Source organism: Protopterus annectens, chromosome 8.part0 (assembly GCF_019279795.1).
Source record: "Protopterus annectens isolate FY-2018-M chromosome 8.part0, PAN1.0, whole genome shotgun sequence".
Classification (NCBI taxonomy): Eukaryota; Metazoa; Chordata; order Ceratodontiformes; family Protopteridae; genus Protopterus; species Protopterus annectens.
In genome coordinates, this window is record NC_056741.1 from 360,065,100 (window position 1) to 360,092,757 (window position 27,658).

The 27,658-nt window shown below is 40.7% G+C and overlaps 1 protein-coding gene across 1 annotated transcript in view; it reads right to left on the reverse strand.

Annotated features, from left to right (window-relative positions):
• The window catches only part of EPHA1 (EPH receptor A1), a 1,081,817-nt gene that overhangs the window by 130,585 nt on the left and 923,574 nt on the right, over nucleotides 1-27,658 (reverse strand). The window lies entirely within an intron of this gene.

Here is a 27,658-nt window from a genome sequence, read left to right on the forward strand (position 1 = left end):
CCTTTGCTAGGACAGGAGACAAAGAACTCACTGTGAATCTGAGCATAGACAGTGCAAGGTAGTTCATAACAGAATGATAAAAATGTATGCTCTTGAAACTGGGGAGTTTCGAGTAAGGGGAGAGTATGTAAAGCTTCAGTGATGGGAACTAAGGATAGCAAATCAAAAAGGAAGTTAGCAGAATTAGACGTCCTGAAACATGGCAGGCTTGAACTAAATTACATGTTTTAAGAGGAAAATGTGAAGAAGGCTTTGGGGGTAAAATAAACAGAAATATCTTCTTGTTTTTCTGGGGACAAGAAAGGATGAAAAAAAGATTAATTTAGCACTGGTAGGGGATGCAATGAAGATCAAGTCCAGAACGTCAAACTTCTGAAAAATCAGATAAGCCAGTTACCTTCAGTTGCGGAGAACAGGAAATTCCTTCTACAGCAGTCTGCCATGGAATTGTCTTACCCTAAAATATGAGCTACTAAAAGGAAGAAGCCATAACATAAACTAATTCTAAATCAAGTACTGTCTTTTGATATTCTCAAGTGGCGTAATGTATTCTGGCAAGCAGAATGCATCCGTGTGGAGAAAATGAAGGAGCTTTTGGCACAAATATGATTTTTTCGTTTTTTTAAGGGAGTTGGCAGAAGGAAAACTGGGCCAGAAAAAATGGAACAATGTCTGTTTTTAGGTACAATGCAGAAAGAAAGAAAGACGGGAGGAAATGACCTGCCTATGCTGAGCAAAAATAAGACGCATCATAGAAAGCTGGAAAAAACACAGAGGTAATGAATAAGTATTTTCTTTCACTTTATAGGAAGGTATACGAGGGACAATGCCATGTTAAAAGGGAAGTAGGGCAGAGTGTGAGAGCACTGGACAGATATCAGGATAAATATGGAGGAGATAGAGGGAACTGTCTGCTGCTAGAATAATTAGAATAAACACAAGTATCAGATGACCTTCCACCCAGTCTCCTCAGTTTGATCCGCATGCTGGCTGATTACCTGCTGGAAATCTTCAACACCTCACTCTTAAGAATACAAGTGCCTGAGGAATGGATGACAAATGTGGTGCCCTTGTAAAACAGGAAAGAATCTGTAGAACTAGAAGCCTATTAACCTAAGAACACCAGCAGGGAAAATCATGGAAAAAAATCCTCAAGGAAACATATTCAGCTTGCTTAAGTGACAAACTCGAGGGTAGCAACCAACATGTCTTCATGGACAGGAGGAGCTTTGAAGTCAAATCTGTGCCAGTTCTATAACTATGTTTCAGGAAAATGTGGCAGGGGAGTACCTGGTAATGCAGTTTACCTGGATTTCACCAGCGTCTTTGATTTTTGATCTTCACAGGCACCTGCTAGGATAACTGAAGAATTGGTGGTAAGACAAAGACTGAGAAACAGGATCGCTGTAGAGTATCAGAGTTATGGTGACAAGGATGATGCCAGGAATAAAAAAATTCATCATCAGAGCAGAACAGGGACCAGTCATGGCTCCCTTACTCTTACACGTGTCAAGAGAGAGAGAATAAGATCAACCTGTCCTCTGACAACACAAAAGGAAAAGCAGTACATTAAGGCAGAATAGTAACGATCCACAAAGGTTGGTCATGTGCAGAAAGATCTCAATGGAGGCTCAATGCACACAGATTTAAAGGGATGCTTTTATAAAGTCTGAGGACTGCAGTTCTGATCCCTGACACAGTGACAATACATACTAACGTCAGAACTGCAGTACCACAGACTACTCACTCAAGTCCGACATGCAGCGAACTCAAAGTGAATATATAGAAGCACCATGGTTGTTAGGGTTGGAGGCATAATGGTTACACAGTGGCACGTGGAACAAGAAGACTCGAGTAAAGCATTTGGAAAGATTGAACTAGTGAGCAGAAATGCATCAGTTTAGGTTCACTGCAAATAAATGATAAAGACTCCACTTGGGGCACAACAACCCTGGTATAACGTATCGCCCGAGAGAATGGAACTAATGGCAACTAGCAGGAAAAGGATCTAGGCGGTGCTGAGCATGGATTAGACCATCGGTAGCAGACGGCAGTGGCACCAGCTAACAAAATGCTGGGTATATTATCGATTAGAATGTAAGCATTTTTCTTTCCTTTTGTACAAGGCCTTATTCAGGTTGCACTTCAAGTACTGCATGCAGTTCTACATGCCATATAAGGAAAATGTATCAGGTTGCTGGACACAATTCAGAGCAAAGCTACAAGAATTATCAGAAAGAAGGAAAGAACATAACCAGAAGATAAAGGGGATAGAGCTTTTCTTGCTTAAAACCAGGACAGACATGCTGAATTGATACTGGCCCACAAGATCATGTCAGGCAGATGTGAAGGGTCATACGAACACAAGGGTATAATGGGAAGGAGACAACACAGGCAGCAGATTGCTGAGACTAAGTATTCCCTGAATCTCAGGGTGAGCTGTGGGCCCATGGAGTGAACCACTCCAAAAGGAGGTTGACAGGGATTCCATAAGGATAAGTGATATGCCCAGCATAACGCATTGGAGATACTTCAGGTACAGCTAACAGTGGGTAAGACAGCGATTCAGGTCATAGCCTGCTATAGGTCCCCAACCATGTCCCAAGACTCATATTCCACATTCCTAAGCACCCTGGAAACTACCTGGGTCCAACCTAACACTCTCATACTAGATGACTTCAACTATCCCGCCATCAACTTGGAAAACTACTCCTGCACCAATACACTTTCCCAGTGCTTCCTGGAATTCATTAATTACAATGCACTGGACCAACTCATTCTTACCCCTACTAGAGGAAGCAACATCCTTGACCTGGTTATTACCAACATGGGCAACCATTGCTCAACACCAATATTCAATTCCTCCCTGGTTAGATCCGACCACAAACTAATTACCATGTAAATCCACATCTCACCCACACCACCAGCAAAGGTAACCACCATGAAAAACTTCTGCAAAGCTGACTTTGGGATCCTAAAACAGAGGTGGCCAACTTCATGGAACCCATGCAAATGGAAAATAGGTCTATGACCGCTGAATCATACACCAGTGCATTGTATGAACACATACATAAATGCATGGAACTAGCCATACCCAAAAGAACCAAGATGCTCTCCTCTCAAAAAAAGGAAGCCAATCTGGTGGTCCCCTGCCATTAACAAACTCTGCAACAGAAGGAAGAAACTGTCGCAGAAAAAGGTGAAGTCCCATGACTGGAAAAACTCCCTTAGCCTCAACAAAAAGTTTAGATCCCTAATCAAAACCTCTAAAGCTAGCTATGAAGGCAGAATTGCAGCAGACAATAAAAACAACCACAAAGCTTTCTACAGTTATATCAAGAATCTCCACGGCAATACCCAGTTTTGCGATTTGCTCTGCACCACACACTCCAGGGACCTCAACCTCATTACCAAAATCAACAGAACATGCTGGAGGGACAGGTTCATAACCCAGAGGCTGCCCATGCTCTGGAATAGACTTCCCATACATGTCAAGATTGCACCTCACTGGATCTTTTTAAGAGAAATCTTGATGAGTGGATGGGAAATAGAAAGCTCACCCTGGTGATCCCTCCAGTGGCTCTACTTGATAAAGGCACCAGGAACTAATGGTGGCATGATGCCAGAGCACTTCTATGCACTAGGCTTGTAAAGGCTCAAGGGCCATTGGCCTAATACACACCTATGAACCTATGAAAGGTAGGAATGCAGGCACATTAGAATGATAAGGTACTTAAAGAAGAGGACTAAACAGTCTCCTTCTGTGCCAGTCTAGTACAATATAATGTAATGGCCTTAAGTCCCTAGTCTTATATTGTGTCCTCAACCTTGCTGGTCTGGTAGAGTAGGTTGGATATCTTTTTTACGGTAGGTGGTACAATGCCTCTACTCTTGCCTGGGCATAATGGGTATGGTTTACAGCTACTAAAACTGATCTTCCTCTCCCATTGGTGGATGAGGGTGCCTTTTTGTTTTCTATATTATTATTATGGCATCCACTAATGTTGTAAAATGTTTCCATGATTTTAAAAACATCTTGAGCAGCCTTACTTGTTCACTCTAATTCAAATAACTGATTATTAGAATCTTAATGTATGTTTTCAAAACAGATACTGTTACTTTGCATTTCGTTATGCTGAATAACATTTCACTTATTAGGCAAGTATAAGCCAGAGTACCAAAGCGAATAAAGAGGCAACTATAACCTGTGACCCTGTGCCATTTTACTTTATGCGGTACAATAAATAAAATTTTATTTATTTTACATTTGTTTACCAGGAGAGTCTGACTGGGCAAAGAGCCCATTTTCAGCAGAGGCCCAGGTAGAAAAGCTCCACAAAGATACAAACAGTGAACATAATAAACAGTACACAATAAGTACAGGAACATACAAAAACATACACTGGTATAGCTATTATTAATACATTACATTACTAGAATAGTAGAGATGAATCAATGACAACAAGAAATACATAAATTTAGAGAGTACTGCTGAAAGGGATATAGCTGCTGTAAGAGGTTTTCATTGCAAAATAGGTGGGCATTACCAATAGATATATTTATAAGCATAAGTAAAATCTGAAAAAAGCCACCGACAGCAATAAAGTTTACTGTGTACTACATGAACTACAAAATGAACTGGCACCTCACCTAAGTGTCATGTTTACTCATAGCCTCACCTCAGGCTTCATGCCCACTGAGTGGCACACAGCTACAGTTATCCCACTCCACAAGGGGGGATCCGCCTTGGATCCCGAGAACTACAGTCCCATCAGTCTAACAAGCCTGATCTGCAAGGGCATGGAACGCATTATCATTGAACTTATAAACAAAGACATTGACAACCTTCAAACACTGGACCCCACCCAGTTTGGGTTTGTGAAGGGCCGATCTTGTCTCCTGAATCTGATTGACTTCTTTGAATCAGTCTCCAGAGCTGCGGACGATAGTAAGGCAGTCCACACAGCCTATCTGGACCTCGCCAAGGCCTTCAACACCATTCCCCACTCTGGAATCATAGACAAACTTACTAAGCTGGGCATAAATCCCTACGTCACTCGATGGGTTGCCAACTGGCTTACTGACAGAATCCAGACTGTACAAGTAGCCGACTCCAAATCCAGCTCCAGACAAGTGGAGTACCTCAGGGTTCAGTCCTGGGACCACTCTTGTTTGGCATCTACTTCTCTGAAGTACAGGCCAACACTAAGGGACTCTAGCTAACAAAGTTTGCAGATGACTGCAAACTGGGAGCCATTATTGAATCCCCAAATGATGTGGATATTCTACAAAAGGGCCTTACAGAAACAGATTCCTGGTGCTAGAGCCATGGGGCTCAAGCTTAATGCCAAGAAATGTATAGTTATCCCCTTTGGAAAAAAACATGTACCCATGAATTACCACATAGTGGCAGTACACTAAACATCGAAAGTGTGATGACAGACTTAGGGACACAGGTGGACAGTGGTCTCACTTTCAATAACCACATCGCCACAACAGTCAGGAAATCCTTCTATGTGGCACACCTCATCACTAAGGGCTTTTCATCCAGAAAAAAGGAGGTCATTGTCCCACTGTACTCATCCCTCATTAGCCCCTTTATAGAGTATAATGCCCAGTTTGGTATGTACCTCACAAGACATCTGCAACAGCTGGAAAGGCCACAGAAATACCTCAATAAAAGAATCACATGCCTAAAAAGCAGATGCCATATTCTGACCATCTAAAAAAACTCTAGCTATACTCTGTGGCATATCATCTACTCAGAGGTGATCTCTGCTTAACATACAAGGCCATGTCAAACCCTGAGCTGTTGGACATGCTCCACTTAAAGAAATCCCAATCCCTCAGAGCCACATGCTCCAGGGATCTAAACCTTGTCATCACAATGAACAAAACATGACAGAGGGATAGGTTCCTGACACAGACTCCCCATACTCTGGAAAAGACTGCACAAACATGTCAAGCAGAGTGCCTCCTTGGCCCTCTCCAAAAGGAACCTTGATGATTGGATGGGAGATAGGAAATTCACCTGGGGAGATCATGTCAGTCACCCTGCTAGACAGGGGTCCAGAGAAGTAAATATTGTGGGAAGAAATATCCAGGGAATTGTTATGGCTAGGCTTGTATAGGCCCTAGGGCCAATAGCCTAGCACCAACCTAAGAACCTATGAACCTATTACATCATTCAATCTTGATGCCCCTATTATATGGCAAATTAAGTATAAAAATCGGAGTTTACTAGCTCTGGATGAGGACTTGGGTCCTACTGCTGAGTCAGGTCCCAGGATTGTACACAGAAGAGGTTCCAATCTTAAAAGTCTGTTGGAGAGGGGAAAGATCTCAGTAGTGAGAGCCCCTGGTATGTATAAATGTGAGAGTTGCTCTTATTGCAGATTCATGGAAGTTGGGAATACTTTTACTGTTAGAGGAAGAAGATATTCTAATAATAAAAGATTTAATTGTGGATCTAAAAGTGTGGTCTACTTGGCCACCTGCAAACTCTGTCCTTGTTTTTACGTCAGTAAAACCGACCGTAAATTTAAGGACAGGGTTTATGAGCACACTTATAATATTAAAAAACTAAGGTTGGAGAATGTGTTGGCCAAGCATGTCCATGAACATCCCCAACATAATTTTAGCTTCAGAGTGATGGACCAGACAGAGCAGGATCCTAGGGGGGGACATTTTACTTTGAAATTAGAAGTATGTGAATTATTGTGCCAAATAAAATTAAATGCTTATAACTCACCAGGGTTGAATGATACGTGCTCCTGATCTTGTGTTTTAAAGTTAAGGAGTTTACAAAGGTAACCTGGTGTATTTTTGTGCAAATAGAGGAAATGAATGTATGACTGTTTTGTTTGTTTTATATACTATCAGTTCACTTTGCCCAATCTAGTTAATTTATTTTGCCATAATGCCTTTCTACTACTTTCTTATTTGTACACTGTTGTGCCTTTACACTTTTAACCCAATATTTTTATATCTTTTAAAATTCAGGAAAGTTGTTCACAATTGTATTATTGGAACTTTACCTTTTAGGACTTAATTAATGTAGTCATGTGATTGGTTTTGTTTGTTTAAATGGTTGCAGTTTTTTGTCTGAAGAAGTTTTGCTCATTGAAGCAATACGAAAGCACTTACTTTATCATTTCTTCTGGAATAATAAACCTCCTTTTTGTGGAACTTTATTGCTGCCAGTGGCCTTTTTTCAGTTTTTTTAAGTGGATTTATTTTTACTGGTTTATATGCATAAGTAGTTGGTACTGTGCCAGTGAGTGTCTGATGCAGTAGTCGAGGACAATGACTAGCACTTTATGGAGACAGCTAGAACTAGAAGGGTGAGCTAGGGGGGGTTGTATTCAGATAGAACACAAGTTGTCCTGAGTTAATGGGAATGCAATGAAATTCTCTGATGAAGTTGTTTGACAAAGTAACCACATCATTTGATAGAAAGAGGTAGTTGATGCAAGACACTTATGTTTCAGCAAGGGATTTAATACACACCAATGTAAAAGGTTGCTGAGTGAACCAAACAGACAGAGTGAGTGCTAAGTTTGTAGCATGGGTCAAACATTTGCCAGACAATAAAAAAGAGTTACGGCAATATACATGCTACTTAACATGCAAGTAATGTGTACACATATCACCTAGATGAATAAGTCAGAGTGTAGACATTAGTAAATGATGCACTGAATCTACTTACATATTAACAACTTGCTGAGAGTGCATGTTTAGGCAAACAAGATGATGAGATATGCTCATGCGTGCAAGGGCATATACAATGGAAAATAGCAGGAAATGCCTAGAAAAGCAGGGATATGCACTGTATATAAATCAAGAAACCTTGTGCTGACTAGGATGTCAGTCTAAAAAGGAGAGTGAGAAACAGCTCAATAAAAAAGGGCTACGTGGGATTGTGAACAAAACAGAACTACAAAAATATATCACAAAATGAATTATGTGGCATGATTTAAGCACACAAAAATCACTAAACTTAATGACTGAATAGTATGACTTTTAGAGAGTAAAATGTTCAAATGTTTACATGGCAATATTTACATGCAAATGTTTACTAGTGTAGTGCACCCGCAGGTGTAGCTGAAGTAGACATGGGTTCCTTCCTACCTGACTCTGGTGTCACCCCTATAGGCCCAACACACAAAGGCGGCAAGAATGACAGATTGTATTCTAGGTGACACCTCTAGTTTAAAAGGCAATAGCACAACCACAAACAAACTATTTCAACAGTGCACCAGTTAGCAATAAGGCAAGGTGAGATATGCATGCAATGAAAACATACATTCACCCGCTTACCCAGAACTCAACAGAAGAAGGTCTTGACATTCAAATATGCACAAAGAAAGCAATATCAATGAGCAGTTTACAATGCAACAATACAAACCCGGGAAAAAATGTAATGTCATTAAGCAATAAAAGAGTCATAATACAACAATGCGCATATGAGAAAATGCAATGTCATTGAGCAGTAAAATTCTTGAAGGCAGCAGTCCTAACACGAGCAAAATGCAATGTCATTGAACAATGAAGACTTATAATGCAACAATACAAATATAAAAAAATGCAATGTCATTGAGCAGTACTAACACCCTCAAACCCCTTGATGAAACACTTTATTATACCCTGTTCACTGGCTAGTGTCTACTTACAGTCTTGCTGCCGGCATGATGGGGCCCAAGTTGGAGCTCATATGGATCCCAGTTATTTGTAATCCACAAAGCATTTGAGGGGGGGGTCCACAATCTTATAAAACTATAAAATGACAGCCAGAGCCTTTCACTACTCCGTTGAGAATATCCTAGTGACAAGGCACCGTGGTTCCTCTGATGAGAACTCTGCCAGAACTCTGGTAATCATCTATGGCTTCTCTATACTAGGCCCAAAGGAACTCCTTTTCTTGCTGAATCATATGCAGGCGTGAAACTACTGATTTCAGTCTTCTCTCCTGATTCCACAAAATACCATCATCCAGGATTTCAGCAAGAGACAGACACAATACTGCTACTTCACTTCCCTGTCCCAAAGCACTAGAAAAGAAAATCCAGCCATGCTGCAAGGCCCTTTTTCCTTAAAGCTACCAGTTTCAGTCTTCCCTCCTTCAGTTAGTATCTCAGACTCCTCTTTCACTTTTGAAATTGTCTTTTATATTCCTGAGAAGACCTCCACCTTGTGGTGTAATGAAAAACTACAGTCTATTACTTCTACAATGAAATAGTGGGAGCTACACAAGGCAATATTTATAAACCTAATATTAAAAAAAGTATTAACAATGAAATAATGAAACTTCAAATACATGGTGGATTTATATGCACTCAAACAGTGGTTACCCATTAACCTGATTGACTAATGGTTAACTATTACACAGAATACATTAATGATTACATCAGATCATCACACCCACTTATTCATCATATACTTCCAGTGGCCAACAACAGCCCCAAATGTCTTAATGGACTTGCCCAAGGGCAATCTTCTCACACTCACTGACGACTTCAGATAGTTCAGTCATATCACACCCCCACAATGACCTTACAAGCAAATACTGCCCCACATATTCAAAGCTTATACTCTTCATCTCAGCTCTTGTATATGGACTCATTTTCATATTAAACACAAATACAATATCAAACAAACAAAGCCCTCTGGTGAAATTTGATTATAAACAAACTCTATAACAAAAGGTAAAGCTCACTTCTCTAAAGAACAGAGCAGCAAAAAACTCAGCATGTTATAATCAACTTCAAATGGGCGAAAACCCAGGAGCAAGAATAGATCCGACAGCTAATTATAAACAAAACATTGCCACACCAGCAAAGGATAAAGAAAATAAATTCTTTAATTCTGTAAATAAACCCAGAAATAATACCCAACATTGCAATGAGCTTAGCTCTAATGGCATTACCCACTCACACCCTGTTAGCTCTAATGGCATTACCCACTCACACCCTGTTAGCTCTAATGGAATTACCTATTCACACAGTGTTAGTTCTAATGGCATTACCCACTCACACCCTGTTAGCTCTAATGGCATTACCTATTCACACCGTGTTAGTTCTAATGGCATTACCCACTCACACCCGGTTAGCTCTAATGGCATTACCAACTCACATCGTGTTAGTTCTAATGGCATTACCCACTCACACCCTGTTAGTTCTAATGGCATTACCCACTCACACCCTGTTAGTTCTAATGGCATTACCCACTCACACCCTGTTAGTTCTAATGGCATTACCCACTCACACCCTGTTAGTTCTAATGGCATTACCCACTCACATCCTGTTAGTTCTAATGGCATTACCCACTCACATCCTGTTAGTTCTAATGGCATTACCCACTCACACCCTGTTAGTTCTAATGGTATGGCACTCACACCCTGTTGGTTCTAATGGTACCCATTACCCACTCACATCCTGTTAGTTCTAATGGCATTACCCACTCACATCCTGTTAGTTCTAATGGCATTACCCACTCACACCCTGTTAGTTCTAATGGCATTACCCACTCACACCCTGTTAGTTCTAATGGCATTACCCACTCACACCTTGTTAGTTCTAATGGCATTACCCACTCACACCCTGTTAGTTCTAATGGCATTACCCACTCACACCCTGTTAGTTCTAATGGCATTACCCACTCACATCCTGTTAGTTCTAATGGCACTCACATCCTGTTAGTTCTAATGGCATTACCCACTCATAGTTAGTTCTAATGGCATTACCACTCACATCCTGTTAATGGCATTACACCACCTGTTAGTTCTAATGGCATTACCCACTCACACCCTGTTAGTTCTAATGGCATTACCCACTCACACCCTGTTAGTTCTAATTGCATTACCCACTCACACCCTGTTAGCTCTAATGGAATTATCCATTCATACTCTAAAGATATAGTTAGCATCTTACACATAAATTCACTTCCAAACTTGGGTGTAGATAACATACAGATCTACTTCTTGGTCAGTGCGTAACACAGCCCTTTTCAGATCTCCTCAAAATACTCGATCACAATCTCTCCACTGGATACACATCAGAAGCCTTGAGAACAGCTGCAGTAATTCCCCTTTATGAGGGAGGCTCCAGAACGGACCCTGACAACTGTAGGTCAGTCTAGCTAGTATCATTTGCAAGGAGATAGATGGCATCATCATGTACCTCAGACATTGACAAAGGAACTAGTCAAATCCCTAGACCATAAGCAATATGGTTTTGTGCTATGTGGTGCATTTAAAATGTCTTGCTCTCAGTTTCCTACAGACCCCTAGGGGGTGACCTATGCCTGTCCTATACAGCTGTAAAAGACCCAATCCTGCTTGACATATTGTACATCTACAAAACTGGTAGTAATGCACATAAGTTCAAGGAACCTAAATCTATAGTGTAGCATATGCAGGACGTGTTGGATTGATGGACCTCTCTTAAAAAGAATAACCCATCTTTGTGACAAGTTCCTGCTTTCTGCAAAGCAAACCACATCTCTTTCTATTTCCAGGTTTGACATATGTTAATGGATGAGAAATTATACATTTATCCAAGCATAGCCCTCTATTCCTTATGGACAGGGGAGTGACTAGCTGGCTGCCCCAATGGGACTACAATGAATGGGCTTACAAGCTTAACTGGTCTATCACATAATAGCAACCTATGAACCTAATCAATGCTGTGCAAGTATATTTGTCAGATCTACAGCCACATATGGAAGAGTTGTTTAGGATATTTAGGGGATTTGGGCAGCTATCTATGTATATCATAAGGAACAAGTGGTTAGTATAACCTTTAGACCATCCAGGGTTCTGCAGCTACCTCAACACTAAGGGACAGTGTTGAACATTCACAAAATGATTTAAGGACCAATTTCTTGGCCTTTTCCAGCAGATGGAGAAATCAGCTGCTGGACTTTGACTGTAGAATTCAATCAGTTTAAAATATTCATACCTCCTTTGCGTCTTTATACTTTCCAGACACTTCCAGCTGCCGACTCATTTTTTTTGTTGCTGCTTTTAACAAAGATTAAAAATATAGTGACACATTTTACATGACAAAAAGGGAAGCCAAGCATGACATGATAAAGTGACCCTTTCATTGGAGCAAAGAGGGTAGGGGATGCCTTTTTGGGGGGCTACACTAGAACAATGTACTGTTGACTGACACATGCAAATAGTATCAGCCAGAATATGGCATGATCTGGAGGGGGATGTTGTTAGAATGGGTGAAGCAAAAAAGGGATAGCACGTTTCATTATTGTTCTGGGAAGACTTAAGATCAGAAATAGAAAGGAATGAATCAATAAGCTATTATTAGGAAAAAATAGCTATGGACCCAGACAGATTAAAATGATGGCGAGACAGAAACTATTTCTTCTTTCCTCTTTTAGATGTGATATGAAGGACAGCCGTAATAAGTAGGAAATGGAAAGATAATTGGATAGAAGCACAGACTTGAGGTACTGGGAATCAGCTTAAAGAAAATAAGATTCTGGCATGTCATACTTTTGTGGAGCAACTGAGGTTTAAGGGTGAATTCCTAACATATATGGGTCCCATTCAGGCTGTACACCAACAGATAAGAAAAAATCCACGACACTGCCAAAAGACACACCAACCATTTATTACATCAAAGACATACTGAGCGCTTTCACCCATCATTCTGTGGGCTTCTTCAGAGTAAAGTACCTGTGTGGTCAAACAGAATTTTTCAGTCCTGGAATGCTTCCGAATCCTCACTAATGCCCATAGGTAGTTTGAATATCCTTAACCCCTTTGGCACCTGATGCAACTCAATGGAACGCTCAAGAACGATTTGGCCAAGTTTACAGGGAAAGTTAGAGATGGAGGGCAGATGACTAAGGGGTTGAAAAGCCAGACTTATGAAGTAAGTACCAATGACCAAGATTAGCTTTGTGCTTTCAATTATAGTTAAGATGGAAAATATTTTGACTTTTCAAATAAGTGGAACATAATGGGAACAAATTTACCTAGATGTGCAACTGGATCTAACAGATTTCACATATTTGGGTGGAAATGCTTCCACAAATATTTTATTCTCCTAAACAACTAGTTTCAGGGAGAACAAAATTATTCTGGAGATACAACAACTCCAAGAATCTTAGCAACATGTCTTTTGAGACTGCCCACAGCTGGGGCAAATCAAGCTTGATTTGAGAGAACTAGTGGTACATACTTGGGGAAATGATATTTTATAGCAATAACCCACGCCTGGGTGTGGGTAATGCGAAATTACCACGATGGCGTGGTGGTCCTAAGCCCGAGGGAGCCCGGTAAAGCCAACCGTGGAAGTAAATTTAGTTAATTACCATTACCACCAGAAAGATCGGAGATTATTGTTATTATACGCATGACATTAGTTAAGAAAAGAAACTACCCCATTTTTCTTAAATAATGGCATAGTATAATCACCTGTTTACTGTCCTTCCAAGAGATGTCTGGCATCCATGTGAAGTTCTGATGTACTGCTGTCACAAGAAAGTACATCAGAGCTGTGGGCAGTTATCGAGAAAGCAAGATCTCCGTTGCTTTTAGTAGCTAAGATAGTTAATGAGTTTAACATAGCGCTAAACGGACATCTCCGCTAAGCTTATTTTAAAATCTGTCTCGCCTATGTTAAACTCATTTAACATAGCTTTAAACATTGAGATCTTGCTTTCCTCACAGCTTTTAAACTACATAAACCCATTTAACATAGCTTTAGACAGTGTTTTGTAACGAAGTTAATATACTAATGGAAAAGTCCGGTGACCGGACCTTTTCATAACTCGGCACGCTGGCCAATCAATTATACCATGACATTAGTTAAGAAAAAGAAACTATTTTCTTAAATAATGGCATAGTATAATGCCTAGTACTGTCCTTCCGTACATCAGAGCTGTGGAGAAAGCAAGATTTATAATGAGTTTAACAACGGACATCTCCGTTTATTTTAAAACTGCTCGCTATGTTAAACTCATTTAACATAAAAAACAACGGAGATCTTGCTTTTGTTAAACCCATTTAACATAGCGAGGAAAAAAGCGGACCTTTTCCATTAGTATAACTCGCACGCTGGCCAATCAGCGTGCACGTTTTGGGGGGATCATGGTATAATATTAGATATCACTCTATTTTTTATACAAATCTGCATTCAGATGACTGCCCAGGCATAAAGCTAAACTTCTGAATCTGCTTTTAATAGTAGTTAAAGAGGATATATTAAAAAGGCCATAATAAGAAATTGGAAAATACAGCGTGTACTACCAGCTATCCAAGAAGTAGGGGAGTTGATACAAATGACAGAGGTGCCATGGAAAAGAAAAAGGATCAGCACAATAGTAAGCGGCTACCTTGTTTGCAGTGCTTAGGAAGGGAAATTATAACAGAGACAAGAGTGTGGTTCCCAGGGTGAAAAACAAAAATGAAGCCCAAGCAGTACGAAGACATAAAGCTTAGCAGGGATATTTTTGCTCAACTATGAGTGCAGAATGCATCTTGTCTTAAGTTAATTGACAGTATCTATGACTATACCAAAGACGCACATGATAAAATGGATCTGCATTTGGATAGTTTATTAAATACTGCTTACTATTTTTTTGTTTATTTTTTTCTAATATTTATTAAAGTTTTTGTGATTTGTCTGGATTTGATTTCTATTCAGTAAGAATTTTAATAAAGTTGTTGGAATGTAAAAAAATTGCCACCGGCAGTGATATGAAGTATGTTTTAACAAGGTAACTAAATTGGATTTATCATTTCCGAAACAAATGTAGAATGCATGCTTTAGAATGATAAAGCCTGGGGTTTAAGAATGTTAACTTAGAAACAGCAGTGACAGCCCTAGGCAGTTAAGTATTTGGTTAACTGTATCATACAGCATACAATCTTTAATAATGAGCTTAATTCAAATATTCAGGTTTCTTCCTGCATCCTAGATTAAAAATCTAGAGAAAGAAAATGAACTACATGCATGCCAGAGGCGTGCATACATATGCTCTCATCATGGGCAGTTAGTAATATGCACTCCAGAGAGGCACACACAAACACACACACACACATGTGCACTCATTACAGCAGGGAGTGACATGCATGCCAATGAAATATGTACATAAACGCACATTCTATCTAGGAGTGGCATGCGTACCAATGAAACACGTGCATTCATTATAGCAGGGAGTGACATGCATTCCGCTGAGACGTGTACATAAATGTACACTCGCGTCCGAGTGCCATACACACCAATGAGCCATACATATATATGCAGTCATTATGGCAGGGAGTGACATGCATGCCAATGGAACATATACAAATAACCACATGCATCCTGGTACTATGCGAAACACACACACCAATGAAGCATGCACAAATATGCATACTCAACCTAGTAGAATGGGAAATACACACCAATAAGGCATGCAGCAATGTGCATTTTCATCCCGGCAAGGAATGACATTGTATTCCTGTAGCAATAAGCAAAGAATGAAGGCCATCATAGCCCTGGCAATGTGCAATTATTACTAACAAAGTAATGCTGCTTTCTGTTGGTGATGGCTCCCCAGTATGCCTAAGCACACACTGGTTAGGTATCTCAGTCTCACCTTCTGGGCAGTGAAAGATCCCGTCCTACTAGGCCTTCAATATTTCAAAAAATACAGTAATACTACAGCATTTATTTCAAAGGCCTCAACCTTCACTGCGACATAAAGACAACCTCATGAAATAAAATCAATGGCTAAAATCAGGAAAAGCAACTCCCATAATGAAAGGAGCTCTCTAATTAAAGTAAACAGGAAACTGAGAGTTCAATAAGGCCAATTAAAAGGTCAAGATAGTCTCAGAGGGTACAGGCAACCAAAAGGCCTTCTATAAGCCTCAAAGGCAGCACACATCAGTGTGGTGAACTGGTGGCCAATTGTGCCACCTTCACTGAAGAGAGTGACAGAGTTTTCTGGCTGACAAATTCACCTCAAACTTCATCCCTACTCCCCCCCACCTCTCTCCATGAAATATCTACCAGCATAATCTTCCCCAACTATTAACAGGGGGAAGAGCAGGTCTTGGTAGCACTCCCTAAGGACAATAACACTGCCTCAGCGGGTCCCGATAATATCCCAGGATGCCTCTACGTAGCTGGAAATATGATCTATCAGGACCACTTGACTGACTTTTTAACTATAGCCTCAAAATAGGCTTTTTATCATGAGAATGGAAGACTGCAACTTTTAACCCACTTCACAAGGGTGGACCATCAACCAGTCCAAGAAACTACAGACCTATTAGTCTCTCTATTATAATATGCAAAGCCACGGGATGAATTATCATGGAAATTATCAGCAAAGCATAGGCAACCACCACATACATGACCTATCCCAGTTTGGCTTTGTCAAGGGAAGATCATGCCTATTCAACCTGGTGAACTTCTTTGAGAAGGTCACCAAAGCAATGGATGAGGGGGGAAATGGTGAATACTGCCTACCTGGACCTGGCTAAGGGGTTCAGTACAATACCATACTTGGGCATAGCTGACAAACCCACCAAACTGGCCAAAAACCCTTACATTACTCACTGGATTACCAGCTGATGCACAGATAGGACCCAAGAAGTCAGGACTGGCTGTACCATCTCCACTAAGTGACAGCTCACCAGAGGGGTACCTCAGGGATACATGTTGGTTCCGCTCCTATTTGGCATCTACTTTTTGGAGGTTAAGGATGATGTCAAGGGACTTCGGCTGACCAAGTTCGCAGATGACTGTGCATTGCAAGCTATCACAGATTCCAGCCAGAACACAAACATCTTACAAGAAGGTCCAACACAGACAAATGACTGATGCCAAGGTCATGGACTAAAACTCAATGCCAAGAAATGCATTACAGTGCCTTTAGGGAAAAATGCCACCCAGGTTAATTACTCCATTGATAAGACACCCCTAAGAGTTGACCCTGTAGTCAGGGATCTGGGAAATAGGTAAACAGTAGTATAGCCTTTGACCAACATGTGGCCAAGGTAGTAAGAAAATCATTCTATGTCACCCAAGGCCATGGTATCCAGATCCCTTTATTTGGCCCTTATCAGACCTATCATAGAGTATAAAACCCCTTCAGCAAGTACCTGATAAAAACATATGCAACAGCTGCAACCCCCCCCCCCCCGATGAAGAGAATCCAGGGTGTAAACATATTGTCCTAAATGGATCGCATTAAAGCCCACTCTCCATCCTACAGGTTATTGAAAGGGAATCTATGCCTGGCACACAAACCATCCTCAGATGCAGCTCTGATGGACCTTTTGAACATCTACAAAATGAACAGCATCAGAACAACTACATCCAGGGAGTTAAATTTTGCTTGTGATGTAAATAAGACATGTTGGTGAGACAGATATGTGTCTCAGATGATCACCATGGTCTGGAACAGGCTCCCCATCCATATGAAGCAGAGTCCATCCCCATCCCTATTTAAGCATAACCTTGACCAATGGATGGGAAATCAAAAAATCACCCCTGAGTCTGGCTTTCATGTCTCTGAAAGGCGAAGACATACAGTAATGCCCAAACTAGCATATGCTTCCCTCCGACATAACCTTTAAAAACCTTTTACCTTACATACCACATTCCTAATAGACACCCATTTTAAACAGAGAAACAATTGGGATGGATTGCAAGGCTACGCTTACAAAGCTCTGGTGGTTGTTAGCCTAGTGTACATCTATGAACCTATAAACCTATAAGAGATCGGTTCTTCTCCCAAAGAATCCACTACCTATGAGACAGGCTCCCCTTGCATGTGAAAGAATGCAACACACTGATCTCTTTAAAGTTCTGTCTTAATGATAAGATAGGTATCCAGAAATTTACTCGTGGAAATTTCCACCTGTGGTAATAAATATGGCCTTCATCAAATGGGTGTTAAATTCACTGAACTGCATGGTGAGTCTGTCTGGTTGCCCAGACCAACTGCCTTGTATGAATATGTGGAAAGTACAGTTGTGTACACTTAGCATAAATGTAGATGTTCGAGTGTATTCACTGTTGCAGTCATCACATTTGGGGTTATCTGTTTGCAGTAGCCCTCAGTTGGCCTGATTATCAAAGTCTTGGGTCCTGCGTCGGTTGCTGTCTCATATTCCGTGACGTCAGGTAGTCAGGGGTATAAAGCATGTGGCCAACGCCACTACATCAGGTTTTCTTGTCCTAGATGTCAGGTGCCCCCCTTAATGGGAAGCAATTAAATATATATATATATATATATACATATCATATATATATATACACACATATATATATATAATATATATACACATACACACACAAGGTTATACCGCCAACAAAAAAGTAAATACACCAAAAAGCTTTTAAGTATAGTAGAGGAGAATAGAGGTATAGCCAAAAGAAGTCAGGGGGCTGGAGGGAGGGTAACCAGGACTGCAACAGTGAATACAGTCGAACATCTACATTTATGGTAAGTGTACACAACTGTACTATGTTCTTCATGTTTCACTGTTGCAGTCATCACATTTGGGTAGATTCCCAAAGCAAAGGATGGGAGGAGGAATTTAGATAGCATTAGGACCAGCTATAAGGCCTGGAAGACTGCAGTAGCAAAGCCAGCTCTGGATTTAGAGAAAATTGGCAAATGGTAATGCTTGGTGAAAGTATGTACAGAACTCCAGGTAGCAGCTTCTAGGATGTCTCTGGTAGGGACATCTCTGAGAATGGCTGTAGAGGTAGATGCAGCCCTGGTTGAACGGGGTCTAATCCCCTGTGGGATTGGTTTTCCATGGTGCTTACAGCAGAAAATAATGCAATGGCCTATCCATTTAGAAATGGTTTGCTTTGAAATAGCCTTCCCCTCTGCTCCTGCAGCAAATGCCACCAGCAGTTCAGATTTCCTTTGAGGTTTAGTCTTGTCCAAGTAAAATCTAAGTTGTCTGTGCACATCTAAGGAGTTTAGTATCCGTTCCCCTTTGTTCTGTGGATTAGAAAAGAAGGTTGGCAAATGAATGGACTGATTAAGAGCCACACTGGATACCACCTTGGGCATGAAAGAGGGACTGATCCTGAAGGACACCCTGTCTGCATGAAAGATGATGAAAGGCTTCACTGCCATAAGGGCCTGTAATTCAGATACCCTTCTTGCTGAAGTGATTGCTAAAAGGAAAGCTGTTTTCCAAGAAAGGAATTTTAACTCTGCAGTTGCAGCTGACTCAATAGGTGGAACAGTGATTTTTTTCCAATACAAAATTAAGGTCCCAGGCTGGAGTTGGGGCTTTCCTGGGTGGTCTTAATTTTTTGGCCCCTCTGAGGAACTGTCTGAGCAGTGGGTAAGAAAAGAGGGGTGGGTTCTGTGTTGTAATGAGCTGAAATAGCTGAGGCATAAATTTTGATGGAGAAAAAGGAAAGACTTTTGTGAAGCATCTCAGTTAAGTATTGCAGAATCTGAGGTAAATTGGGTGCTGCTGTGGCCATCCCTTGAGTTTGGTTCCAGGCACAGAATCTTTTCCATTTTTCAGCATAAGATTTTCTAGTACTAGGCCTCCTTGCCTCCAAAATGACATCCAACACTTGTTTATTGAGGGATGGTAACAGAGAGATTAGGTAATTAGCCAGGCTGCCAGGTTCAGGGTTTGAAGCTGGGGTGCAGAATCTGGCTCTCCTGCTGAGAAAGCAGGGTAGGGGTCTGAGGTAGGTGCCATGGGGCCAGCTGTGACACACTGTGCAAGAGGGGGGTACCAGTGTTGGTGTGACCAGTCTGGTGCAATCAGTATCATCCTTGGCTTGATCTTCAGTAATACTTTGGAGAGGAGAGGCAGAGGAGGAAAGGCATAAACTGATAGATTTTTCCAGCTGAAGGACACAGCCTCCACTTTCCAAGCTTGTTTGTGGGGAGTCCTTGTGCAGAAATTGTCCAATTAGTAGTTCTGGGGGGGGGGGGGGGCAAACAGGTCTATATCTGGGATCCCCCATTTGTTGGTCAACATGTTGAAAATCTTTGGTTCCAGTTTCCACTCATGTGGGTCAATGAGATTTCTGCTTAGTTCGTCTGCCAGTGCATTTAGTTTTCCTGGCAGGAATTGTGCCTGAAGATGCACTTGGTAGCTCAAGGCTGTGTTCCACAGAGCCATGGCTAGTCTGCAGAGGGGGTAAGAATGGGTATCCCCCTGCTTGTTTATGTACCACATAACAGTGGTGTTGTCCGTCTTTACCATTAATTGTCCTGGAAGAATGTGGTCCTTGAAAGCTGTCACAGCATTCTATACAGCTAACATTTCTTTTTGATTGACATGCAGGTACATTTGACTTGGGTTCCATTTGCCCTGAATGCACTTCCCTGCCAGGTGAGCCCTCCCATGCATAGTCTGATGAGTCTGTTGTTAGGGTTTGGGAGGCAGGGGGTATAGTGAATGGTAGTCTCTTGTTTTGGTGGCAGGCCTCTGCCCACCAAAGGAATTCTAACCATAGGCAAGGTATGATGGGAATCATTGCTTCTAGATGCTGAGAATGCTGACAACATAGGCTTTTTAGATACCACTGTAGTTTCCTCATATGCAGTCTTGCATATGGAATTAGTAGAATGCACGAGGCCATGAGACTAGCAATATTTGCCTTGCAGACAGCAGGGTTTTTGTGGCCACTAGTCTGAAGTTGTCAAATGAATTTGTTTCTCTGGCATGAGGAAAGCCATCTGGGAAGTTGTGTTCAAGCTTGTTCCCAGGAGTATAATTTGTTGACAGGATGTGACTTCTTTTCGTTTATGGTGTACCCCAGACAAGTTAACACCTTTTGCACAAATGCCAGATGATTCAGAAGTATGTCCTGGCTTTCTGCCTGAATTAGACAATCATCCAGGTATGGGTATATTTGAATATTTATTTTCCTGCAAAATGCAATGACTGGAGCGAAGCACTTTGTGAATACCCTGGGCACAGTAGATAAGCCAAAGGGCAGTGCAGAGAACTGACAGTGCATGCAGCCTGCTTTGAAGCGTAGGTATTTTCCGCAAGATTCCGTGATTGGGATGTGCAGGTAGGCTTACTTTAAATCCAGTGTTGCCAACCAGGCATCTTTGCCTATCATGGGAAGCAACTGGTGAAGAGTTAGCATCTTGAATTTTGGAATCACCAAAAAGGTGTTTAGGATAGACAGATCCAAGACAGGACATCATGAGTCGTCTTTTCTGGGTACCAGGAAAAGTCTTGAGTAGAAACCTTATCCCTTTTCCTCTTTTGGTACAGTCTGAATAGCCTTTAATCTTAAGAGAGAGAGTACTTGCTTTTGAGCCTCTGCCCATTGATTTGGGAGTAGATCTGGCCAACTGCTTGGGGTTGGTAGCATGTGGAAGTGAAATCTGTGTCCCTGGGACACTATTTAAAACCCATTTGTCCTAGGTAATGAGTTCCTAGTTTTTTGCTTGCAGAGCAATCTTTCCCCCTAAAGGAGCAGTCATTTGAGAAATGCTTGGAAGTTTTAAAGTTAAGTCATTGAGACAGCTTACTATAGGGGGGAGTCTTACTACTCCCTGATTTGGAAGTGGGAGCCCCCACTGCTTAGTCCTGTGCGTACCCTGGGACTGAAGCCTGGGTGTTCTGCTGGTTCTGGGTTTGAACTGAGAAGGCCTGGAAGAGGCAGGAAAGGACCAATTTTTTGAGGGCCAATGCCTACTAAATCTAGGAGGCTGCACTTGTAAGAAATCTTTAACAGTTTGCATAGATTTAGCTTTTTCCTCTATCTTTTTAAGAATTTCTTCTGCTTTGTCACCAAACAGGCGGTCCTGATTTAAGGGAGCATCCAGCAATTTAGTTTTAACATGATCTGGCAAAGATTGCTCCTTAAGCCATGCATGCCTTCTAAGTACAGACCCGGTGACAGCAGCCCTGCAAGATGCCTCTAGTGAATCAAAACCACATTGCAAAGTATTTTTTCCAACCTGTCCAGCAGAATGCATTAAATCCTGTAAATCATTATTTTCAACACAATCAGGAATCAACATCATTTTCTGTTTAAGTAATCCAATAATATGCTTCTGATACTTTAACATATGAAACTGGCAATTTAAGGCCCTGATGGCCAAGGTTGCAGAGGTGTATACCTTCTTACCCCATCTATCCAGGACCCTGGAATCTCTGAAGGGGTAGGATTTTTGGCAGTAGTAGTCAATGCCCTTGGGTCCCTGTGAAATGGTCTCAGGATCTGCAGTAGGATCTTTAAAAAGGAGCTTGTGAGAATCAGGAACCCTGTAATATCTATCAGGTTTTCTGGGAGCAGGAAGTCAGAGGCCAAGCTAGATTCTGAAAAGGCATTGTCAACAATGTCCAGCACAGGAGGGATAGCCAAAGGCCTGTGTTGGGGCAGGATTAAGAAATCGCTAAGCCTCTTTTTTGAATCAAAGTAATCCTGGCTTTCCCAATGAAAATGCTCCCTAAGAGTATGCAAGGTTTCACCAAAAGAAAAATCCTCTGAGGAAGAAGCAGAGGGAATAGAGTCCACTGCATCAGAATCCTCATAGGTAGATAAGGGTAAATCCTGGTCATCAGAGGAGACAGAAAGCTCAGAATCCTGGTCAGAAGTATCATAAGCAAATTCAGTCTTAGGTCTCTTAGAGGGAAAAGGTTGGCTTCCCTTGATTAAATTAATAAGGTCTTCAGCCATTCTTATCATTTGTTTTTTAGGCATAGAGGCTTGACCATGCGGTCTGGGCGTCAGTTTCCTATGCATGGTTCGAGTTTTAGGCCTAGAAGGAGAAGAAGATGGCGTCGGTTTAATATGCAAGTCAGTAGGCTTGAATACACCCTCAGAAGCCGGTGCCTGCACAGTGGCTCCGGACCCATCCAAGGTAGAGACATCCACAGGTTCCACAGTTGAAGCATCTCGCGGCATACCGGACTCTGAAGGGGTCTCAGTAGAGGCCTGCGAATCTGAAGTAGCAGGTATCAGGGCCTGCGAAAGCGCCTAAGTACCGGTGAACTGGCGACTAGTTTAGGAGAAGCATCAATGGCAGCTTTGGATCTAGGCGGCCTGTCTCTGTCTTTATCTTTGCGATTTTTCAGAATGTCGGTAGTCGGGTGGCTTAACAAAGACATATCTGGATAATTGAACCGAGTACCCAAATATTTAGAAGCAAAAAAGTACCGATGATAAATAATTTGTGGTTTAAATAAGGCACAAAACTGAAAGCAAGGTACGTCGTGGTCAGGGCCTAGGCAAGGAATACAGTATGAATGAAAATCTTTATGAGATATTGGCTTTCCACAAGAAATACAATTATTGACTTTTATTGACATTGGTTTAGAGCAAGAAAAAGTTTCCCCCAATGGGGTACTTATCTTTAGTTGAAGACTTCGGTTCTGAAACTCGAAAATGAAAATTTAAGGAGTCGGCCAACCGGCACTTGCAAACAACTTCTGCTTCGGGCACCGTACAGCAAGAAAGACTGATGGAATGGCGTTGGCTGCATGTGTTGTACCCCTGACTACCTGACGTCACGGAAGATGGGACCGCAACTGACGCAGGACCCAAGACTTTGATAATCAGGCCGACTGAGGGCTACTGCAAGCAGATAACCCCAAATGTGATGACTGCAACAGTGAAACACAAAGAACATCCTGTGTATTTTGTAGATATCAAGTACAATTTTAAATCTCTGTACTCTACAATGAATCATTTAAATACAGAAGGAAACAATCTAAAAGAGAAGTCAATCCATTTCAGTTAGGAAACGGTGTGATAGTACACATTCAAAACAGAACACGCCCAAAATGTTAATCATACGGATTACTCTTAACACAGAAAAAACACTGCTCTTAATTTGATACAATAAAAGCAGTCTTAAAAATTAGAAGAGGGCTGTCTCAGCTTCCATTCTAACATTTTAAGCAACTTGTATAAATGGAAAATTAATCATCTGAAGACAGGCACCAGATAGAGAAAGCAGAAACCTAATACACTGAGCTTCTGTCTCCCTGATTCCAAAACCATCAAACATTATAACATTTTGTTCCCCATTCCAGGAGGCAGCTTTCCAAAGAAAGTTCATGTGCTATAGTACAAACATATCCTACAGTTTATGTACCACGAATATTTGAATACTATTTTGCTGTCACATAAGGCATTTTAAGTTCACATTTCTATACAAACATTTTCATCCAGTTTTGTCAAATGTCTTCCATACTTCAGAACACTTGTACATACATGACTATTCAAGCAACATTTTGCAATATTTCAGCTACAGCACTGTATAGTATATAGTTGTGTTTCCTACTCAGAATAATCTTCCTTCCCAGGATATTTCTGTTACGACTCTAGTCCCTTTTACACCTCCTTCTACAGCTTCAACTTTATCATTGACACAGGATAATTTGCGGAATTGGACTATTGCTTGTCCTATCCCTATTTGCTTGGATTCCTTCAACATAAGAAATGTTATTTTATCTTATTGGGAGATTCTTACTAATAGTCAAGAAGTTGCAAATAGACTTGGTGAAACTCCTTTTTTATACATGAGATCCAGGACACTAAGTTTCATTTGAGAATAGAGACTCGCCTTTTCTTATTGACTGTTCACCTTCTGAGGAGCTTTCCAAAGGAATGTTTCCCTGTGGCAACTGTGTCACTTGTCCTCACATTTTTAAAGGACCCTCGTTTAAGTTTAAACACAGCAACTACAATATCACTTTTCATAATCACTTTGATTGTAAAACTAGTAATGTGGTTTATGCTGCAGTCTGTGATTCTTGTCCTGCTTTTTATGTGGGTAAAACCATTAGGAAGCTGTCCTCCAGGATCAAGGAACATCTGACTGCTGTTAGAAATAGAGACCCTAGAAATACCTTATCCAAACATAGTTGGACTTGTCAGGGTTTTATTGGTTTTAAGTTTTTTGTTTTACAACATGTTTATAACTTTTTTGGTGATGTTAATACACTTTTAGAATATAGGGAATTACTTTGGCAGTTGAGACAATGCTGATGCCCCTCCTGGTATCAATGAAAATTTAAATATTAAGTGTGCACTTAGGTGGTTTAGTTAGGCTTTTCTTTTCATACTAATTCATTTTGCTAATTCTATTGATTGACAGCTTACTTTATTTATTATGTCACTGTTGGCATGGTTACCATTCCATGTCTGTTATTTACTAGTTTTTATTTATGTTTAAAACCACCCACTAGTAGCTTTTTGTTATGTATATGTGGTTTTCACATTTTTTTCATTGTCTGAAGAAGTCTTTGACAGACGAAAGCTTATTACAGGCTCCGTTGCCGTTTTGTTATTTTTTGAAGTTTTTCTGTATATGTTATTTGATTCTTCAATAGTGTTCCGACAGTTTTATTGTGTTACTGTATAGTATGAGTTGATGCCTTCCAGTGAGTGATTATATCCAATTATACAACGACCCTCCATTAATATTCCAAAACATGCATGCTGATTGGTCAGCGTTCACATTGTAAATCAGACTTATACTAATGGAAAAAGGTCCGGTTGCCCGGACTTTTTCCATTAGTATAAGTCTTTTTTTTTTTTTTTTTTTTTACAGCAATGGAGACCGCAAGATCTCCGTTGCTTTTTAGAAACTGTCTTGCTATGCTAAAGGAGTTTAACATCGCAAGACAGCTTTAAAAAAATTAACAGAGATTTTCTGTTGCTTTTTTTAAAGCTGTCTCTCTATGTTAAACTCCTTTAACACAGCGAGACACTTTGTAAAAAGCAACAGAGATCTTCCTTTCTCTGTTGCTTTTTTTAAAGCTGTCTCGTTAAGTTAAATGGGTTTAACATAGCGAGGCAGCTTTAAAAAAAATAACTGAGATTCTCTGTTGCTTTTTTACTCCTTTAACATAGCGAGGCACTTTGTAAAAAGCAACAGAGATCTTGCTTTCTCCGTTGCTTCCACCCACAGCTCTGATGTACTGCGTAAGCATACGCATGCACAGTACATCAGAACTGCCGCAGAATACCACACCGCTGTGGAAGGGCAGCACGGAGGCATTATACAATGCCATTATTTAAGAAAAGTAAGTATTTTTTTTCTTAAATAATGTCATTGTATAATAGCAATAACCCACTTCTGGGTGTGGGTAACGCTGGATTTACCTACGGTTGTCTTTGGCCACTCGGGCTTCGTCCTCATGACCAAACCACACCAACCATGGGTAAATCCAGCATTACCCACACCCAGGCATGGGTTATTGCTTAAACAACCAGAGGCTGCAGAAGCACAGCAGACTCTGCAGTACAAGCTTCAATTTTCACTACCATAGACTGCAAAAATGAATTATAAAGAACATCAGTGAAATGTAAATAAGATTTACTGTAAGGAGGACAGGAAAACTGGCTCTTCAGTATGGTAAAAGGTGCAATGAATCAGGCAAGCAGAAGTCCCATATAAAACTACACAGCTGAGAGTGTTCTAGAACACTAGTCCTTCTACCTTCTTAACTGAATAAACTACTGGAAACTTTAACAAGGTGTCTTTATTCCTCCCACAGGGAGGGTATCAGAGAGAGAGAGACAGACTCCTAGATCTGCTAGCTAAAGTGATTTTACCTGGACTAATCCTTTACACTCTGTTTCTTGTTAGTCCTGTCACCCTCTAGGGCACAGGTGGGATCCCAGACTTCATTCGAGCCCTCTGGATTATCTCTGTATTTTACAGAATACTTGTAAGGTCACATCTAGAGTACTGGGTTCAGTTCCTAATACCTGTTCATTGTAATGACCTAAAACAAGGGAGTTCAGGAGGCAGCAACAAAGACAGAACATGTTCTGTTTAACATATATACCTTGCAGTGCATATGTATTGTCAATGCATTGTCCTGTGAAGCATACCTTTGAAGTGTCCCTTTGAATTCAAGCAACAGGAAACCAGAAGTGTCAAAAAGAACAGTGGCTATCTGATTGCTTTTAATTACAACAGTAATTTTTTTTTCATAACATAACAATCACAACAAACTGTTCCACAAGACCGGCCCATAGTTGCAACAGCCACCTCTGACCAAAACCATAGCATTTCCTAAAACTAAAAGGAAATGGTGCAATATGACAGCAAAAACCTCAAGCAAGTCAAGACAGAAAATAATAATTATATGATTAAAGCTTCAATGGGACACAAAGGCAAAGGGTATTTCTGCATACTGCAAGGGGACATTTGTTGTGGTCAAATGGTAAGCAAACTTGTACTATGTCACTTTTAGAGCAGAGTGAACCTTTGAAACAGATCAATGAGCAGTTCTGATATAAAAAGGGTTCAGAAATTTTAAAATAGTGAAATAATTTATTCTTCCTTCGTTGACCAAGTTAGCTCATTAGGATAGTTCCTCTTTTCAGGGGAGACCCAAGATGACAATTATTTATTTATTTTACATTTTTTTATTGGGAAGGTCCGACTGGACACAGATCCTTTTTCAGCAGAGGCCCAGGGAGAAAAACTCCAAGAGAAACAAATACATACAAAAGAGAAACAAATACAGCCAAGTGAGAAGCAAATACATACAAGATAATATGAGGGAAATTTGGCCAGGGAATCAACCCCGTTCAACAAAGGGTAAATAAAGGGTAAATAAAAAAGTAAAAACAAAAGAATATTACAAGTTAAGTGATCACATACATTCTTGCATGTACTTTTTTCACTGCACAGGACTGGCCCAGAGGCTACTCTGTTT